We start from the raw sequence: 16,593 nt of genomic DNA on the forward strand, positions 1-16,593 counted from the left end.
TCGTTGTTCTTTTAGATACCGTCTTGGTTTAGTCGACGAAGGATGTGCCACGGGAAAATAACACAGTATTTTTTTTTGTTAATGACTGATAATTTTACATGTAGTCGTAGTAATTAAAAAATGGTAAATAAATACTCGTAATTAAAGTGTATGTAATACTTGGTAATTAAGTAGTTATTTAAATTTATTTATTTCAATGTGTGTTTTTGTGTTTGTACGTACCAGTTGCTAGCTGATGACCGAAAGTTTATGAGTGTATGTAAGTATGACTGTCTTTTTTTTTAAACTAAGTATATAGTTTTTATGCACTTAGGTACCATCAGCCAAATATGGGTCTACCACCCTGAAGTGTTGTTGCATGTCACAAAACAATAATGCCAATAGACGTATCTGTCAACTTGAAAGTTCCACTTTAGCGACATAATAATTTGATAGAATCTTGTTTAAAAATTGATAGACCACTTACCTATTTGGCTGATGGTACCATTTATTTTGAGGGATATTATGTTGTGGAGTGATAAGAATTTATGATTTTATGAATGATGAGTGTTAAGAATATTATTGTTGACTAAGGCGGTAACATACATATGTATGTATGTGTGTAAACTCTTTATTGTACAAAAGAAAAGAAACAAAATACAAAAAAATTACAAACTGTGAGATACTTGCACAAATACACTACATATTAATAAACACTATAAGTATAATTATTAAATTACATACTACATAATTATTAATAAGTAAATAATATTTTTAGTTAAAAGTATCAAGTTTTAAATTTGCGATTTTTTTTATATAAAGTTTGGAAGATAAGGGGGGGGGGGACAATGTTGACGACTTTCGGAGCGATTGCGTCCGTAGGTATATATTGATAATTTAAGTAAAAAAAAAATTAGGAAAGGAGGTTTGATTTTTCGTTTGGTTCGGTGCACGTGTTACTGTTAAATTGTTTCACCCCATTTTTTATTATTGCCTAAGTATTTAACACCCACACTAAGTAAATAGCCGCCATCATAAAACACCTATAGAAGCCCTGTAACATATAGGTACAGTCACCAGCATTAATATCTGCCACAGCGGAGCGTGCAAAAATATCTGACACGTCCTTCCGGCCCTAGAAATAGAGTCGCATCAGATATTTATGCACGCTTGTTGTATCAGATATTGGTGCTGGTGACTGTAGGTACTTACTCATTATCTACCGACGGACGGACAGACAGGAAAAAATATAAGGATCTTCCATTTTGTTAATGCGAAAACTACCAAGTATTTTACCCAAATACAATAAAATAAATAATCAGCGGATATAATAAAATATAGTTTATTAAAAAAAAACCGGCCAAGAGCGTGTCGGACACGCCCAAAATAGGGTTCCGTAGGCATTACGAAAAAAATAAGTAATATTTTTCTAAGGATTTCGTATTTTATACGGAATCTTCCAATTTTAGGTATATTTTATACCTTAGGCTGCTATTTTCTCATAAACTACTAATAATTCTCAAGCAAACTTAGCCGTTATAGTTTTCCGTGAAAGTTTGATATGCTTACTACCATCCTGAATTTTTCCAAAATTTTCCACGCACCGGTTTAGATTTTAGAGGGGGGGACGCTCGATTTTAATAAAAATTTGCACTTTAAAGTTGAGTATTTCGCAAAAAAATCACTGAATCGAAAAATCGTTTTAGCAAACCCCTATGGTTTTAAAAGACCTATCCAACAATACCCCACACTGTAGGGTTGGAAGAGAAAAAAAAATACCCCCACTTTACGCCTACGGGAACCACCCTAAAAAAATTTTTTTTTAATTTTTAACTACCATTTTGTCGGCATAGTTTACTTATATATCCGTGCAAAATTACAGCTTTCTAGCATTGATAGTCCCTGAGCAAAGCCGCGGACGGACAGAAAGACAGACAGACAGACAGACATGGCGAAACTATAAGGGTTCCGTTTTTACCATTTTGGCTCCGGAACCCTAACAAACGCATTAGTATAATGCTACAATTGAAGTAAAAACTATCCTAAAAAAAAATAACTATACAATCATCGGATTGAGCTTTTTATTTTCTTCTAGGACCTAGGTTCTATATTCTAGGTACTTAGGTACTTTATTTTGCTAACAAAGGCCACGGTTCCGTGCCCGAAGGGTGACAAACGGAACCCTATAAGGTACTGCCGCTGTGTTGTCCGTCTATCTGTCTGTCATAGGACTGTAAATCGAGAACCGTAACAGAAACTACTAGCTGTTGCCCGCGACTTCGTCCGCGTAGAATTCGTTCATCGCTATCCCGCGGGAACATGAAATCATTCGAGATAAAAAGTACCTATCCAATGTCCTTCCCCGGGACTCAAACTATCTGTACTTACTTATACCGAATTTCATCAAAATCGGTTCAGCGGTTTAGATGTGAAAAGGGAACAAACAAATAAACAGACTTACAAACTTTCGCATTGAATTGGTGGGATTTCTATTGCCATTACAAAAAAATCAATAATAAATAAATTAGGGAGTCCTGAGGGACACAATAGGAAGGAACGTATTATTTTTGTTTTGTTTTTGCGTTTCTCTACAACTTTTAATAAAAACCTTTAAGTCAGAATAATAATAGAGAAATCGTGTTTGTTTTCAACAAATAGCTCTAGATCAGCGTTAGGGAAACAATTAAAACTGTGTAATTTTATCTGTAGTGGTTGTGCTTTTGCTGTATATTTGTTAGCACGTACTTAATGTCCTTAAACTTTTTTTTTAATTGACTTGCCCCATGTGGGACACACTCTTTACAGTGTCAGTTTCTATAGGAGTGTAGGTAGATGAAAAACAGGGTCGGTATTTCCATGTCGGTATTATCCCGGCCGCTAAAGACTGTCACACCTCCCATGTAGTCCGTGTTAGTGTTTTCAGATTATCCGATTCGATATCGGTATCGGACGCCGCAGGGCTACTACGAAACTCGAAACTTGAAGTTCGTGTCGTGCGGTCCCTCTGACACTTATACTATTTAATACGAAAGCGAGAGGGACCGCACGATACGAACTTCGAGTTTCAAGTTTCGTAGTAGCCCTGCTGATACCGATATCGGGGCAAGTAAAATGTATGAAATATGTACCTGTCTTTCAGAATATCCGATCGGATATCGGGTCATACTTCATACATTTTACGCCGATATCGTATCGGCATCCGATACCGATATCGGATCGGACAATCTGAAAACGCTCTTAGTCTAAACTGGAAACATGAGTCATCATAAAATAAAAAAAAAACAATAAGGTCGTTTGAACCGCTTTGCTTTCACCTCCTTGAAAAGAGTTGACATTAAAAAAAAGCTAAAAAGGTTTTTTCTAGTGCACTCCCCGAGATGTTGCTTTCACGTCACTTGCGAGCGACATTTACTATCGTAATTGCGATCTGGCACTGTGAATGGCGTGTGCTTCATAAAAGACTTCATGTGTTCGTCTCGTTCGGCTTGGACACAATATTGTGGAGGATTATCCTTTAATGCTACGAAGATTGCCAGTAAAGAACCGTGTTTGTAGAGTTATAAGAGTAGAAAAACAGTTTTTTTTTTGGTAGATACGGCCGAATCGTACATCAAACAAGTTACGAAGTGTCTTGTTTTCTTCGTTTGTCCCTAGTTTATAAGAAACGCCGAGAAAAAGCTTGAATAAACCTCATATACATTCTTAAGCATGTAAGGAAATCTTATAGCGAGTACTGACAACACACGATTGGTTGGTCTAAGTAAGTCTATAGATAGCCGCGATTTTATTAACTTCAAAAAATTAAATTATAAAAGATCTACCTTCTGGTTTGGCAAATTTAAGTTGCCAACGGAAAGGAGCGATAAATAAAAAAAAAGAATTGGTACACGTGGAGCTAGAAAATATTTCTCACAACATATTTTACCATCAGCGAACCTGCAGTATTAGTCTGTTTTATTATCTGAACTAGCGTTTACCCGCGGCTTCGCACGCGTAAATCATTATATCCAGCAGTTAATGGTTAAACTGATCGAGTGTTGCCATTATTTCCGGTTGCGAATTTCGTTCCGCTGGCGTTCGTGTCTTGTATGTTTTAGTTTTTAAATGGGTCCCACTGAAAAACAGCGTTGCGGCTTGCCGTAACATTATGCTGAGTGGGGTCCACTTTATACTATTCGATGTTATTTTTTTTTCTATCTAATGTATTTTTATGTGTATCGAATATGTGTAAATAAATGTTTCTCTCTCTCTCTCAGTTAAATTGAAATTCCGGGATTTTAGGTAAGTACTTAATTCCCGCGGGAATTCTCAAAAATTACATCACGGTCTTAATCATTGCATTTACTTAAACAACAACAAATATCGGGAATAAAGTAGTCTATGTGTTATTCCAGATGTCCAGCTATAGGTAGTCATTCACGATGACGCGTGCCGTGGTTCTTATTACAATGTCATTAAAGTCTAATTTTGACAAAATCACGGTTCATCGTGGATGGCACTAGGTATATCATCGTACCAAATTTCATTCTAACCCGTCCAGCCGTTTTAGCGTGAAGGAGTAACAAACATACACATACAATTTCGCATAATAATATAATATTAATAGGATAAGAATTTATGTTTGACTGGCAAAACGCATTCGGCACTCGTCTGGCAGCTGGCAGATAGTGATATTAAACTTACACATTATTCTGCAGGGACATAAAACAGAAGGTATACTTTTACTTGCCCGAATTTCATGTGCCATAACATTCAACCGCCATAATATTGTTTCTTATGAATTCATTTGCACTACTCATTGTTTACCATATTAATCAAATGACAGAATCTTTTTTCCCATAATATTAATTTCAATAATTTCACTTTTCATAATCATTGTAAGCCATAAGTATCACATGCCATAATGTCATTTGCCATCCATGTAAATGGTGAGTATCGACACTATATATTGATAAATCCCATACGTCAAACAAGCCTTTGAATTAGGTACATTTTACCTTTTTTGCGACATTTGATTTGTGCGAGCGAGCGAAGCGAGCGAGCAAGACGGTTCGCAGCAGAAGCGACTCGGATAGGTTAGGTTCAGAAGGCTAAGGCGGAAGCGAAGCGGAGCGTAGCTCCCGCCTTAGCCTTCGATGTTAGGTATTTTTTTATAGCAGCCCGGATAATAAAGATAATAGATAGATTAGTAATAGAAAAAAGCAATTATAATCAAAATAAACACTATTTAGTATGGCGTTTCATTATTCTATTAAATAATATTATTGCACTTAATAATATGGAAAACAATACGTATTACATTCGTACCTATCATTATGGCATCTTATTTTCGGGAAAATAAGAATATATCAAATACATTTTCTAGTAAACGAAACATTCGGGCAAATGAAGTTTCGGGCATTTGAACTTCGGGAAAATGAAATTATAGCATATAACTTTCGGGCAAACAATAGATAACCAAAACAGAATAATACTTACTACGATTTAGTACGTCGAGTTCATAAACTTGTGAGCAAAAATTGGATCAAAAATATCTGACGCTTCTACGCCGTTAACAATAGAGTCATGGTCAGATATTTTGATCAAATTTTTGCTTACAAGTTTATAAACTCGACTGTACTTGTCGCAGGATCGCAGGAATGTGTGAGTAGGTACATACTACGCGAAGGTTCGATGTTTGCCCGCTTTGGTGTTCATCAAAATCGACACAGATAGTAAAATCGCAAATGCAGTGGGAGCTTTGCATAATCAATAGGGTTCCGTAACCAAAATAGCAAAAACGGAACCCTCATATGTCACCATGTTTGTCTGTCCATTTGTTCGACAGTCTTCGGCCACCATCGGCTTAGCTTCGAGACTATAATGTTCTAGAAATCTGTAATTTTGCATATACCTATACATTATAGCAATGTCGCAATAACAAAACAAAAATTAAGTACCTGCAATGGTAAATTAAAATGTAATTTATCGAATTAGGCGTTTTTTTGTTATTCAACTGGATGACAAACGAGCAAGTGGGTCTCCTGATGATTAGAGATCACCACCGCCCATAGACACCTGCAACACCAGGGGGATTGAAGATGCGTTGCCAACCTAGAGGCCTAAGATGGGATACCTCAAGTGCCAGTAATTTCACCGGTTGTCTTACTCTCCACGCCGAAACACAACAGTGCAAGCACAGCTGTTTCACGGCAGGATTAGCGAGCAAGATGGTGGAAGCAATCCGGGCGGACCTTGCACAAGGTCCTACCACCTGCAAAACCTGCGCTACTTTGCGAAGGTCCATATATAAACTATGAACTACTATATGAACTAAAAATAGTTACTCTTCCCGCGTGATAGGTGAGCTTTTTTTGTGTCTTTTAATATTATAACTAAACTAGCTGTTGCCCGCTACTCCGTCCGCGTAGATATGTATGAAAAATAGTTTACGTCCTATTCTCCGACCTACCGAATCTACACAAAAAAAAAAAATAATCGGTCAAGCCGTTTCAGAGGAGTTTAGTTGCAACACAGGGTTACAAACACTGTGACACAAGCATTTAATATAATAATATGAAAATTTAACACTGGCTGATTGGTCCATATGTCTTTGCTACATGCAGCCAGCTATTTAAGCCATTTTTTAATTTTGACGTTGACATCACTTTGACTTTGACTGACAGAAAATTAAAAACAAACTAATCGCCTCAAGCAATGGCGCCGAATTGTTAATTTTGGATTGCTTGCAAATTTTTACAATTTGTTGTTTTAAGGGAGTTATGTCTTTTCATTGAAATAGATCATAAGTGCAATAAGTGAGTGTATAAGTTTTCATTCAAGTTGTTTTATAATGGACTTTCGGCGCTTTCTAAGGTACGCAAACATTTTACGAAAACTTTTTTACATTTTTTTGTTTTGTAACTGTGTTTAATTGAAACCAATCTAAACAAACAACTTATAGTTTTTGCCCTTAAATTTTCAAGTCTAAATAAATAAGTCGATTCGTTAGGTACCTATATTGCTTTTTGAATCAAAAGCTAGTTGTTGTTATTTGTTTCTTAAATTCAAACTTGTATTATTTCTTAAAAGAATGCTGGCTTGAGGTTGTATATATATATTAACCTTTTCAAGAATATTTTTAGATTAACTTTGTTTTAGTTTCTTTGATTTGCCTACTTGAATTTTAAACAGAGGCACTACCAAGCAGGTATGATAAAAAAAAACAGCAGGTAGATAGAAACTGTATTATGATATTTAGCCTAGTTGTATTGTTTTGATGAATTAAGAACAAGTTTTTGTAAAAATTTAATATTTGATACAAATGCTTTTTTGCTGATCATAATTTTTGTTGACCGTGTGTACATTTTCATGTAAAATATATCTGTAGCTACCAAATTTCAAGTGGAACATCAACTTGTGAGATTTTAACTTAAAGAAACAAACATGGCAAGTTAATTAAAAGTTTATGATAAAATAATATGAATTTCCAAGTAGGATAAGGACAGTTCAGTTCATATTGTAAACTGTATTAAAATTTAAACTACCCTAAACAATAAATATTTTGGGAAGTATATCCAATTACGTACAACACTACCCAGTATTGTTGTTACCTAAATTGTTGTTGCGAGAACCCGAGACATTTTGAATAAAAGCAGTTTTTTCCCTGGAGGGCTATTAAAATTAAATTCTTTAATAGATCTTTACATCATAGGGGAAAACAAGCAGGGGGTCACCTGTTGGAAAGCAATCATCATTGATCATGGACACATAATGTTAAGTATATTAGAACAGCAACATATTTTTGTTGAAATACACATTATGTAAATCGGTGACCCAAAAACCTGTTACTTAAAAGTTATTCAGTCTGTATGTCTGTCTGGCTGTTACTTCTTCACAGTTAAAACACTGAATTGATTTAGATAAAATTTAGAATGGAGACAGTTTGAGACTGTGAAAGACGGAGGATAATTGTATTTATGATATTTGATGAGTTCCTGCAGGATAACGATAAACAATTTCAAGACAGACAGAATGTATGTATTAATGTATGTAGGTATGTAAACTCTTTATTGTACAAAATAAATAAACAAATACAATTGACAAACATTGAGAGAGTATGTACACAGGCGAACTTATCCCTTTAAGGCTTAAGGGATCTCTACCAGTCAAGCTTTGAGTGGATAAGAGGAGCATTAAAAAAAAATTACAATTTACTTAAAATATTTTTTTGGGAAGGGTCAACAAAACTAATCAAGTACTAAAAATACATTTCAAATATAGCACAGCTTTTTATTAAGGTGACGCATCGCTAAACAATTAATCGAAAACAGAGCGTTTGTACCCCGCAACCCGCTCACACCCCTCTACTTTTTACGCGGCTTGCGTGTCACAGTCGACCGTATGTTACACTGACAGCGCCTAGACAGCGCGCTAAAACAGACAGAGTTTAGAGCGTCTTAGAGTTGCCCTTACAACTTTTTTTTAGTTTTTTTGCAAATAGCAGTAGGTAATGAAATCACGAGTATTTTAAACTGACTTCAAAAAAAGGAGGAGGTTATCAATTCGGTTGTATTTTCTTTTTTTATGTTTGTTACCTCAGAACTCCGTCATCCGTCTAGTAATGCTTTCAATTAGGTCCCATATGCACCAAATCAGGATCTGATGATCGGATCCTAAGGAAATCGAGGGAAGTCTTCAAATATTGTAGGGACACCTATGGTAATTTCGATATCTTTAGTAGTAACTTGTGCATTTGCTCTTGAAAATCTTCATTTCGTGAAGTGGAACTGATGATGAAGACCACATTTGACCAACCGAGCTACTACTCGATAACAAGTACCTCACGGGTTGAATTTCAATGACTTTAACACAGTTGCTAAGCAATTTAAGTTAATCGTAATGCATATGGTGAAATGGAACGGGTGACGATGCACCAGGACTCCTCAGTAATGAAAGTCTCTACATCGGAAAAAGCAATTTTTTGTAAAAGGTGACGAGCAGTTGACATTAAACTATTGTATCTTAGATCTTTTACACTGAAAGGCGTGAAAAAAAAATATATAACGAAAAATTGAACTGACTACAAAAAACCATGAAAATAATTTTCTGCCATTCTGAAGTCGGTGCCTCAGCGCGAGCCAGCAGGAGTAATTGAAGCCCAATATACGCGTATAGTATGTTGGTGAGGTAGACGACTATATAGGTCCACTCCTGCTGGCTCGTGCTGAGGCACCGATTTCTGAATGGTAGAAAATTATTTTCATGTTTTTTGTAGTCGGTTCAATTTTTTATTCTTATGGAACTATTTTACAAAATTTTATTAACTTGCAATATTTGTATTGTGTGTTGTTGTTTGTAAAATCTTGCAAGTGAATTTTGACTCACTTCTAGTGGTCTGATTGACGTGGAATTTGGCATAGGTACTTATGTGGGGTGGATGACAGTGCAAGTACAATCCACAAAAAGCACAGTCGACAAGAGCTTGTATTAAAAATTAAATTTATAGATTTCGCCTGCCACCATATATTGTTCATTTGATAGTAAGTAGGTTGAGACCCATTAGACATAAAAAATCTCGGTCCGTAAATGTAGGCAAGTACTGCAGAGCAAAAAGTAAATAATACAAACATACGGTTTTACAGGTAATTTTTTATATTTATCTTTTTTAATATTAATATTTTACTTATTTACACTTAACACAGTTATTTACTAATTTACATAGGTATTTATATTTTACATTTTACTTATTTATATTAAAAAAATATTATTTACACAAACATTATTAAAAGACAACACAATCATTTATAGCCGTTGGTTAAATTTATTCATTTAGATCTACAAGATCTGCCAATGGCTGTATTTAAACAATTTAAAACAATTTAAACAATTTATTTTCAATAACAATTTCTTTTACATGACATTTATTAATGGCTGGAGCCTCCTTTTAAGCTTGATAAAGCCTGTGTCAGGAGGCACCGCTCCTCTGTAGTTATAGTCTGCATGTACAGTCAGCATCTAAAGCAGCTGGTCACTCTGCCGCTATAATACATATTTATCACTTCCATGGCGTTACGTAGTTATTTGTAACAAAGCTACTTCACCAATAAGGTATCTAACCAATAAGTTCTATAAACAGCCCGAAGAGGGCGTTGTTAAACTAGTATATAAGGAGATAACTCTTAGAAATAAAGGCCTTTTTTCCGCCATCACCGCCGGCAACGGTCGGCACCAAACAATTAATCTGTATTTTATTCTTCCCAGAATTAAGATTGGTTTTTGGAGTCTTTTTGTATTGTTTTATTTCAACTACAAATTTTGTTACTTTTACGATCATCCCGTAAAATCCACATCGAAAATACAAACTGAAACATAGATCAGAAAAATCAGGAAAGCGCTGGTCTCTTTTTCTGGTTTTTCCGTGCATCTATGTTTGTTTGTATTTTCCCAGAATTACCCAAATTTAACACCGTTATTATTCGGAAACTGACATAACATAATTTGAGTTGTCAACGTTAGCTACACACCGAAAACTCAGATTGCAAGCCTACTCGTACTTGATTTTCAGAAACTAATTTCATTATAGCTAATCTGCAATCAAACGAACACTTATGCTGAGAAAGTTTTACAAGTTCCATTATAAAATGATTAAAATCAATTATTCGGTGCCCCAAATCTTGATTTTCGGTCTCAATCTGAAACAAACGTTTATTTTACTCTAGATATTGTAAGGGTCAACTTTTTATTTAAGGTTCAACTGTGTTATTTTTAGTACAATACAAATATTCGTAACACCACAGATCAGTACGGTCAGCATCAAAAGTAGCTGCGTATTTTTAAACTTTGTCGTTATACAACAACGTACTTACACCATACAAATTTGGCAATATCCTAATACGACAAAGTAAAAAAATGATCCGCTACTTTGGGTGCTGACTATACAGTGAAATCACAGTAAAAAAAGGCAAAGTAGAAAAAAGCTGTCTTATATCTTTAAAATTAACCTTTTTAGAACCTAAGTACAAAATAATACAATACTCCGACTCTTTATTGTACACCAAAGTACATTCGTTTACTGGCTTTAAGTTAATACAAAACTTACTGATACTTCAGATGCGCATTCTAATACTATGTTGAGAGATGAGTTATTTTTCTCACATTATATTTCTATCTATAATAGAAAAAAAAAACATTTTTACAAGTTTCAAACCAAAAAATATGATTGTTATTCTGCTCACGTAAAAATTGGCAATAAAAGAAATACTTACTGTAGCTGTAGACCTACATAGTTTCTTCAAGAAGGTCCTTATTATTCTTATCTGCAGTCCTTAAATAAATTTTCTTATTTATAAACTTGAATTTGTTATTAATTATACTATAATTACTATGTAGGTAGGTAGGCGTTTTCAAAAAAAAGTGTACCTTTTCTTTCAAAATGTATTTAATTTTTTCATATAAACTTTATGAGTCAGTTTTGTGACGCCCATACCGAGTGTATGAAAAAAAAAAAAAAAAACGTTACAAAACTGTCATTTTTGATAGGGACTTTTTTTTAAACCATCGGAATCGATTGTACTTTTGATTCTGAGAAGGAAAAACTATATTTTTCCAAAATTGAAAAAAAAGAATGAATACGCTTTTTTGAGAAAACGCCCAGGTAGGTACTAAAATCTTACGAGATTAATACATTTTGTAACTGCATACATTGGCGAATTTTCTCGTTTTCTAAAGAAACGAAATTAAAATGAAGCGATATTAACTTGAGTTGATATTCAAAGTAAGTAGATCTTTAAAATTAATATGGATACATACCACTACATACCCTTGCATAAAATCGATTGACATTGTTTTATTTCCACCTAAATTCGAAGACGGCTCCATGACTTTATTCTCAGAACTTTGTTCTAATGATTGCTTCCTGAAAGATAATAATGTATTTTATTATTTGTGTTACTGCTTATTGAAATATGAATAGTTTTGTAAGTATAGTCAATGGCTTTTTGTACAAACACTGAATTGCAATAATTAAAGGAATAAAATCGATTTTCTACAGTACCTTTAGATTTCTAAAGTTAAGAAGTTAATGTTTTCGCGTACTTAGGTACTTGCAGTTCACTATTGGTTCACACACATACTTTAGAATATTTTTAACTATTAATTACCTTACCTACCTACCTACTTACCTATCTAAAAAGTAGGTAAGTACTTAGGTATTACCTATTATACTCGTATAAAACTAGAAGCAGATAGGGAATATTTCTGCAATGTTCTGCCGTCAGAATGCAGCACTAGCACAAACCGTAATCGAATGCCTTTTAAATGTCCGTAAGATACCAAAATATCACATTATATCAATAAAAATTTTGGAAATATAGCTCTGTTACTTTCGATGTAAATATCATATTATTTTGTTAGTATGTCATATGTCATGAACCGTCATGGCGACAAACTAAGAACTGACGTTGTCATGGCGATTTGTTTACGTTTTGTGCCAGTGAACTGTAGAAATATAATGATTACTCACCTTTTCTTAATCATAACCATACATTTATGAATTAAACAACCTTTCTTTTTCCTTTTTGAAGATCCGACATTTTTTTCCCATTTATTGCTCGGTATTATTTTATATGCGATCGATGGCGCGTGGCAATTCGACTAGCATAGGTCCGTCGCTGACAACGCCGGCGGCGGTCTGAGGCATGCGCTGAGAGGGGACTGGTTTCATAGGGTTTCATACAAAATACGAGCGCGCGCTAGCTTATATTAAAATGTCGTAAGCGACAAAACGGTTTTTGTCGTTTCAACTACAAATTACAATTTAATAAAATAAAATCCAACTTGAAGGTTGAAGTATGGGTTAAAACTAATTTAATATGAAAATTTGGAATCTTAATTTGATCTGGGTTGCCTGTAACAAGCAAATCCCTGTCTTACAAGAGGTATCTTTGATATTTTTTTCTGTGCTATAAAATTTTACGAATCGTGTTTCGGCAACTTGGAAAACAAAGTCATTGAAATGAAGAATCAGGTTTTCAAATATCACTTTGATATGTTTTGTAATTGCTGAGATAAAACTAGATGTTTTTCACCAAAATGCCCAATTCGTCGTCTTAACTTCAACTTGTATATTTATATGTTTGTTGCAATTATCTTGATTCACTTCTAGTGATCGGATCAAGTTGAAATTTGGCATTTGTGTAGGTTGGATAAAAGGTATAAGCTAAGCAAGAGTGCCAAATCCACTTTTGCCCTGTTCCATAATTTCGTCGCGCCGGCGCTACTATAGGACACTAAGGGGCTGTTTCACCATCCATTGATTAGCATTAACTGACGGTTAAATGTGATGCCGTCTCCGTCTAGTCGAACAAAACATAATAAAGACGGCATCACACCTAACCGACAGTTAACACTAATCAATGGATGGTGAAACAGCCCCTAATTGTCCTACCACCATTTAGTGATTAGCTAACATTACTAGCTGTTGCCCGTGGCTCCGTCCGCGTAATATTCATTTATCGCTATCCCGCGGGAACTGCAATTTTCCGGGCTTCGGGAAATGCGTAGCGGAGTTGCAGAGGCGCGGAGCTAGATAGCGGGGCGGGGGGAGAAAGTAAGGCCGCTGCCATACCGCTTCTTAAAAACCGGTGACGGTACGGTATCGCAGTGACGCATCGTATGCACACGGTTTTTATCGCATGCCCTCCACACCGCTGCTCAAAATACGCAGACGGTGCGGAATCGCAGTGACGTGCCATAAACGACACGTCTTTTGGTCGAGCATGCGGTAAAGTCTAGGCAGCGGTGTGGCCGCTCCTTAATGCGGAACGGAGTTGCGGATTGTTTTCCATTTGCGAAATTTCTCCGCTTCCGGCTCGCGCTTGTTTCTCCGCCTCCTCTTCCTCGCCCACCTTCCCGGTTTTGTATGATTTTTTAAGCTAGTTTACAACTCCCTGTCCACTGAGGAGAAGCGGAGATTTTATGCAATTCGAGCTAGTAGGTACCTAGAAAAATATTTTCAAGGGTTTTGTAGTCGGTTGCATTTTTTGTTATTTTTTTATTTTTTTGGAGCCGGTTTTACTTTTATCGTAGACGTTTCATGGAATAAAGGGGCTCCTAGACGGGCCATATTTTCACTGCAATTTTGGTAACTATTGGTGTCCCTCTCTTACTCACATGTTAGACAGGGACACCAATAGTTGCCGGCCACATATTGCAGTGAAAATATGGCCCGTCTAGAAGCCCCTTAAGTAGTGGCAATAATATAACTGCTTGGAACCGTTCACACGTCGTCGTGTCGTTTATACTGCAAATAAGTAGAGGCATATAACTTTCAAAACGTATACTGCAAAAAAACGTGCAGGACAATGCCGTGTGAACGACTCTGTAATAGTGGAGATACGGTATTCATCATCATCATATCGGCCGTAGGACGTCCACTGTTGGACATATAGAGCTTCCCCGTTGGAAGTGACCTGCATCTGCCGTGAAGTCGCGGCTTTAAGCAGCGTTTCCGCCGATAATGTGCGAGGATGTGTTTTTCACTAACCAATAGAAACGGTTCATTTACACGTCCTCGCACAGCACATCTCTGGTGGAAACAGCTGAGCGGAGCGAGGCGAGGTAAACGAAGCGTTTAAAACATGTTCCTCGCACATCACTGGTGGAAACGCTGCTTTAAACAGGTCATCCGTCCATCTCGTCATTTAATCAGGTCGTCGTCTGTTCGAGATCATAATTCACAACATTTAACGCAATAAAGAGTTTGAGTTTGATCTTTAGACTAGGCTATCCGGTCCGGATACTGTATTCATCACTGCTGCTGCACATAGGCCTCCCCCAAGGCTCTCCACTCAGACCGGTCTTGTGCTTTCCGTATCCAACGCAATCCCGCGATCTTAACCAGCAGGGCTACTACGAAACTCGAAACTCGAAGTTCGTATCGTACCGTCCCTCACGCTCTCGTATTAAATACAATACAATACAATACAATACAAATACTCTTTATTGTACACCAGACATAGTAAGCGATACAGAAAACAAATTATTAAAATTACAAGATGAGCAATAGGCGGCCTTATCGCTTAAGAGCGATCTCTTCAAGGCAACCTTTTTTACAGAAAGAAGGAAGGACTAGTTTACAACAGGTGGTGCATCAAAAGTAGATCAGAAAATTTAAACGTAACAACAGCAATACATCTACGAATACATACATAATTATATCGTACATATAATATTAAATAGTAGTATCAGAAGGACTGCACGACACGAACTTCGAGTTTCGAGTTTCTTAGTAGCCCTGCAGGTCGTCGCTCCATTTTGTTGGAGGCCTACACAGCTCGTCTCCCGGTCCGCGGACGACATTCGAGAACCTTCTGACCCCATCGGCCATATACTGTACTAGCTTTTGCCCGCGACTTCGTCCGCGTGTACTTTAGTTATCAGGGCATATGTTTTAATCAACCCCCGTTATAATTGTGATATTTGTGTCTGTGTGCATAGCGAAGTACTGCCGTACACGGTAGGTAACAGTTTACTACTTATATACTTATTACTTATATAGTACTTCGCTATAAACAACATTTTTTACCAGTTTCGAAGCTAGTTTATGAAAAGTTTTATGCAAAGCACGAGAGTAAATTATTTATCTCGTGTGCTTCCGGCAAGAACCGAATCTAACTCTAGAACCCGAAGTAGGTATATATTCGAAATTGCAATGTAGATAATATTTTATAAATTAGGTAATTGATAAATAAGAACGGATAATCACACAAAAAATACGCTTATATTAATATTATTAATTTTATTATGCACAACCCGATGCGTAATTTTTAAGTTAGGTACCTACTGCATAATTGCAAATTTATTTCACACATCATTTTAAATATCAATTTAATTTCCACATTTTAGTTGTACATTTTGTATGAAAAACCCCCTCCCCTATTGAAGTCGCCAACACCATACGGATTATTTTAAATTGTGAACAGCCATATTTTTAGTCTAGAAATAAGGAAGTCTCATAGAAACTCCCCCCTAATAAATTGAAAGCTACTTCTTCTTTCTTTAACTTTGCCTACGCAGATCATTTTTATTTTTAATCAGGACCCTGTAAGTATACCAATTTTCATAATACTAAGTCCAGAAATGAGAAAATTTCCATACAAACTTTACTCCCATTTTACTTCTTTAGGGGGGAATTTTATCCATTTAAATTTCAACTAAATAGATAATTTTTAATGGTTATCGAGAACTTATACATACACCTATTTTCATACTTCTAAGTCCAGAAATGAGAAAATTACATGTAAATTTCACCCCCCTATTTCACCACCTTAGGGGATGAATTTCTAAAAATCCTTTCTTAGTGCTCACTTACATCATAAAAAGAACCCCTGTACCAAATTTAAAGTTTCTAGGCCCAGCGGTTTGGGCTGTGCGTTAATCTATAAGTCAGTCAGTCAGTCAGCCAGTCAGTTTCTTCTTTTATATATATAATAGATAAGAAAAATAAATTGTCAAAAACATAATGACGATTAAGGTAACGTTTTATAAAGGTTTTTGACACCGAGGCCTGACGCGACGCGGCAGATTAGGCACATCGTGAAAATGAATTCGTCAAATAAGTCTTACTCGGACTTA

The 16,593-nt window shown here is 35.8% G+C and overlaps 1 protein-coding gene and 1 long non-coding RNA gene across 5 annotated transcripts in view; one reads left to right on the top strand and one right to left on the bottom strand.

Annotated features, from left to right (window-relative positions):
• LOC141439635 (uncharacterized) overlaps positions 1 to 16,593 on the top strand; it is a 31,823-nt gene that overhangs the window by 6,677 nt on the left and 8,553 nt on the right. The window contains exon 1 of one of the 4 annotated variants that reach the window (XM_074103949.1): positions 41 to 259. The exons of 2 other annotated variants lie outside the window; for them this stretch is intronic. The gene's annotated coding sequence lies outside the window, so the exon portion shown is untranslated. Of the gene's footprint in view, positions 1 to 40; positions 260 to 6,658; positions 6,835 to 16,593 lie in introns of those variants that run through there. One more of the 4 variants, XM_074103948.1, reaches the window with a different exon arrangement.
• LOC141439601 (uncharacterized) lies at positions 10,276 to 13,067 on the bottom strand. Its single transcript, XR_012452614.1, has 4 exons — positions 12,482 to 13,067; positions 11,770 to 11,875; positions 11,226 to 11,284; positions 10,276 to 10,652 (listed from the first exon to the last, which is right to left on the bottom strand). It is a non-coding gene; the product is annotated as an uncharacterized lncRNA (long non-coding RNA).

This window comes from Choristoneura fumiferana, chromosome 21 (genome assembly GCF_025370935.1).
Source record: "Choristoneura fumiferana chromosome 21, NRCan_CFum_1, whole genome shotgun sequence".
In the NCBI taxonomy this organism is placed as follows: Eukaryota; Metazoa; Arthropoda; class Insecta; order Lepidoptera; family Tortricidae; genus Choristoneura; species Choristoneura fumiferana.